Here is a 5,025-nt window from a genome sequence, read left to right as displayed (position 1 = left end):
AGGCAGCCCTCTTTATTCTATCGCTTGGTCTCATCCTTCCCAGCCTGCTCTGTGGCTGCTGCACCACTCAGGCTGTCTCTTTTTTTTTTTTTTTAAGAGAGGCATGTATTTTTATTTATTTATTTATGTATTCATTTGTTTGTTTTGTACATGCATTGGGTACAGTCAGAAGCGCGGGAGGGTGAGAGAATTCACCAGAGCCAGAGCGGGGAGCAGAGCAGGCAGAAGGATCGAAGTACACTGCTGAGGGGAGCAGCGGGCGGCAGGAGAGGTCTGCGCGCCATGTGGGACCCTCCTCCAGTGGCCGGGGAGCAGCCGGGGATCGAACCGGCGCCGCAAAGTCCGCAGGCAGCTTCGCAACCCAGCGCTCAACCGCTGCGCCACCAGGGAGGCCCCTCAGGCTGTCTCTTGAAATCGTCAGGGCATTAGGGGAGACTTCAAAAAGCGGGGAGTCCCTGTGCTCCCCTGAAGAGGGAAAGTTGTACTTCCCAGAGACGGGAGTTCTTGCACCTCCCAAAGAAGATCTGAACTAGGGAGTCTCCATGGCAAAGCCTTCTAAAGCTCTCCTCTTTGTTCCTAGTTAATGCTGAAGTAAGTTAGTTATTCATTGGCCTGTGAAAACCTAATTCGGACCCAGGTGACAATTGGCTTATTGTTCTTTCGCATGAACTGTCACAAAGGAAGTAAAAATTGTTAAAGATATAGTTAGGAAAGAAATGTTTTGGCCCCGAAAACTATGGAGAACAAGCTGCCCTGAACCAGCTGTGCTTGGAAACCATAGCCTAACCTGGGGGGTACCTGACTTCGGCAACTGTACATCTCCTGGTGTATGCGAAAAGTTAACAGTGTGCAGGTTGTGTGGAGGTTCGGCATTTCTAGTTGAAAGTTAGATTTCTGTAGAACTAAACAGTATTGATGAGTTACTTTAGATCACTTTGAAGTAATTGATAATGGGCTAGAGGAATTGAGTACTAGGGGATGGGTTGATTTTAGTAATATAGCATAACAATGGACTTTCATGTCCACTGGGAAATTAGGAAGGCTTGACAGGGTGATTGATTGTTACTGAACATGTTAGGAGTTGGCGCCTCAACTCCGTCTGGGGTTCCCAAAAACTACATGGAGCTAGAGATGCAAAAGCAAAAAGGCTTTATTGCTAGCTTAAGCTAGGGTCCGACTCTGCCTGGTGTACTGACACAGCAGTCTCATCAGGTTGAGAGAGGGACCCCGTTAAGGGTGAAAAGCTGTTTTTTATACACTGTTGACAGCAGAAAAAGGGGACCTTTCATACCATAAAAAGGGGACCTTTCACAACAGGGACCAAGTTCAATCTGATTGTGTACCTTTCTTTGGCAACCTTTAAGTTTTCGCCCTTGCCTTGTGGTTCTTGTGGTTTTACCCTGCAACGGACAGCTGTGCTCTTTAAGACGGTCATTTTCCTTAAAATGGCTGCTGTCTTGCTATTTTTAGTCCTTCAATATCTTACAAACATTTTACTGGGTGAGACAATGGATTACATTAGAAAAAGAGTTGTACCTAAGGGAGTCATTTTCCCTGTAGATTTTCTTAATCAGATTAAGGAAGTGTCCTTTTGTAGTATGAGATCAAGAGGGTCTTTGTATGTTCATGAGAAAATATGTAATGATGGTCTCTGTTCTGCTTTGATGCTTATACTGATACCATCTCACCACTGCCTTAAGGTATAAAATAGACCTGCTGAGACCCTCAGGAGGAGGTACTTGCATGAGAGACGGTGTCTGTGTCTTCCTCTCTCCTACCTGGCTCCACTTCCCCTCAGCCCTCCGAAAAACTTCACCAAGGTGGTCCTCTCCTGCTGAGATCCCTGACACCGACATCTAGCTGGAATTGGTCTCCAACCTGCTCAGATTCCCCACCTTGAACACTCCCTGTTCACTGAACTCAGCCCTTTATCCTTCAATTAGACGGGAGTATGGAATCAGGGAAGAGGTAAAATGCATCTTGATTTTCCCTAATTCTAACTGAAATTTGGCATTTTATTTAATGGTGGCATCAAATTACAGTTGTAGTAGCAGTGTCTGTGATTGTCCTGCCAGCAGGACCACATGTATTTTCAGCTCTCATGATTGGTTTTGCTTTTACAGTTGACTGTCCTGGATTCTCTTCTTACCCCATTTGCTTGGCCCAGCCCCTCTCAGCGCCTGAGGTGGTTTTGGGATCCCTGGCTTCCCACTATCAGGAAGGTGGTGATTTTGTTCTGGGCACTAGGTGGTGTCAGAGATCTTTCCTAGTGTCCTTCCAGAACTGCGGGTTTTTTTCCGTGGGCCTCGGGGGAATAGAGTGAGGGTGATGGAGTTTTTGGAGTGCGAGGTACTGGGGTTCACTCTGGGAATGTTTCCCCAGACCCTGTTTCAGCAGCACCCGGGAGTTTCCCAGGTCGCTTCTCCATGAGACGAAGATGTTAGTTGTGTTTAAAGGGCTGGTTTCTCAGGAAAAGGGAAGGCGACAGGTTTGCTTAGAGAGGCCTGCACGGTTGCAGGCGGGTGGCCTTGAGGAGAGCGGCCTCCGCTGAGGGAGATCAGTGGAGACGTCCTGGCAGGTACAGGCCACCAGCAGGAGGCTGCTGCCCCACAGAGGCGAGAGCTGGTGAGAAGAGGCTCCTGTGTGGTCACGGGCGGGCAGGGGGACGGTTGCCCCGGGCCTGTGCGGAGCCTGCCCTGCCACAGTCCCTTTCTCCTTGGGAGGCTCACTCCTCCGTGGAGCGGCTGCTTGTTGCGGATGTTGGGCAACAGGCAGTGCTAGAAAGGGACCAGAGATTCCGGGGTGGGCCCCGTCTCCACATCCTTCCTCTCAGGCCTGTGTCCCACTCCCTAGAGCATCGGATCCTGCTCACCTCTCCTGCCTCGTGACAAGGCGCTGGCGCCTGAGGGTCCGTCCACCACAGCTGGGTTAATGGTCATGTGCATTTCCTCGACCCCCACCTCCTTGTGTGAGTCAGGTTTTGGCCTTGGGGCACGTCCTTTCCAGTCTTTCCATTCTTGTCCTCCATCATCCCCCCATGACCATATCCAGCCCAAAATCTTTTGGGGAGTTGAAGGGAGGATGTCCATTTTCCGTAGCTGCTTCCTGCTGGAGTGGGATGTAGAGTTGGCCCTACCTCCAAGGGCCCGGGAGATGGTCTCCCTGACACGAGTCCCTGAGCTGTCTGTTGGTGGTTCTGGAAGGAGGCGAGGGGTGCATCTGGAGTGCACGGGTGGGGCATCTGGACAGGCTGTTCCTCTTGTACGGGTGAGCTGTTTGTTGGGAGGAGGAGTTTAAACTTGAGGCGCTCCCCCTAGGTTAGAAGAAACAAATTTGAGTAGGAGATTGTGTATGTTAAGATTTAAAGAGGAGAATGAGAAGTACAGCAGCAACTAAGGGCCCTCGGTCACAGGTGAAGTTGTAACGGGGGTCCCCAGGAAAGGGGGAGGTTCCAGGTTCCCTGCCCCATCCAAGGGAGAGTGGAGCTGATCAGGGAGAGAAGAAGCTGCAGAGGAGACTGAGGAAGGAAGGAAGCAGGATGGCAGAATCTGTTTAGAGCAGGCAGGTTTGCGGGGTCTGGGCTGCCCCTCTCCCTGCCCTGTAGCAAAGTCATTGGGGACAGCCGCTGTGTGGTAGGCTTAGTAACAAGAGGAGCAGTAGTAAAATAGCTAGCAAGTTTTGGGGTTGTGACATGAGAGTACATTTCACCAGGGAAGCGACCCATTTTTAGAGTGCTGTTAGACTAAAAAGAATGTCGGTGGGATATTTGTTCCTAGCAGAGGAGCTGTTCTAAATCCTGTGTGTCCCTAGTTAGGGCAACACCCACCCGGGGAGCCCTGAAATGCTGGAGTAAGGCACATTGCCAGGAACTCTGCGGGAGGGTTGGCTTGCTGTGTGTGCAGAGTCGCAAGGCCAGTGAAAACTACTAGTTTCTTAGTTTAGTTAGGGACAGTGTTGTGAGCATGATCACTGGGAGGCTAGTCAGACTCTCAGGAAAGTTGGGTGAGATTTAAAGTCAAGTTAGAGTGAGGACCACAGTCCACCTTTTTATTTATTTATTTATCTATTTGTTTATTCTTTAAAGATTTATTTATTTTTATACAAGAACTGGGGTACAGGCCAGATGCTTGGGAGGGTGAGAGGATTCACTGGAGACAGAGCGGGGAGCAGAACAGGCAGACTGACTGAAATACACTGCTGAGGGGAGCAGCGGGGAGACAGGAGAGGTCTGCTGTATACCTGGGTATCTCCCTGGCCGGGGATCCAACCTGCGCTGCAGTGGCCGTGGACAGCCCCATAGCCTGCGTCCCAACCCTTGCCCCACCAGGGAGGCGCCATAAAATGATTTTTTAAATATTTATTTATGCATACATGATCTGAGGTACAGGCCAGAGATGCAGGGGGTGAGAGGATCCACCAGAGAGAGTGGGGAACAGAACAGCAGATTGACTGAAATACACTGCTGAGGGTGCAGCGGACGAGACAGGAGAGGTCTGCTGCACCATGTGGGTTTCTCCCTGACTTGCAGGGATTGAACCTTGCTGCAGAGGCTGCGGATTACTTCATGGTGCGGCCCTCAACCGCCTGCGCCACCAGGGAGGCCCCATAAAAAGATTTTTAAAGACGTTTTCCGACGTGGGCCTTGGTCCCATCCTTCTCGCTGTTTCCAAGATCTGTGGCTCAAAAACAGTTTCCATCAGAGCCCTGGGGGCAGGAAGGGGTGTCCTGAAAATTCAGTCTGCCCTTTGAGCCCCACTGCCCGGTGATGCTTCGCTGAGGGCACGCTGCAGTTCACCCAACTTGCATGCAGCAGCCAGGCAACCGGGGCAAACCTTCGTTCAGTGGGGAGGAGCAATGGGTCTTCAGATCTGTTCCGTGACTTCTGCTAACTGGAAAAATGTCAATCCTTCACTCTCATTGTTTAAACAGCTTCTCTCTGTCTTGGCCAGAAGATGGCGCGGGGGCTCCACGTGATGCTCCCTACGGCGTTAGAAGAAAACCTTGTGGGAGAGAAATTGCTGGGTA

This window comes from Talpa occidentalis, unplaced genomic scaffold (assembly GCF_014898055.3).
Source record: "Talpa occidentalis isolate TD23 unplaced genomic scaffold, MPIMG_talOcc4v2.1 talOcc4.18, whole genome shotgun sequence".
Classification (NCBI taxonomy): domain Eukaryota; kingdom Metazoa; phylum Chordata; class Mammalia; order Eulipotyphla; family Talpidae; genus Talpa; species Talpa occidentalis.
The sequence above is the reverse complement of the archived record's forward strand: the minus strand, read 5'-3'. Positions refer to the sequence as shown.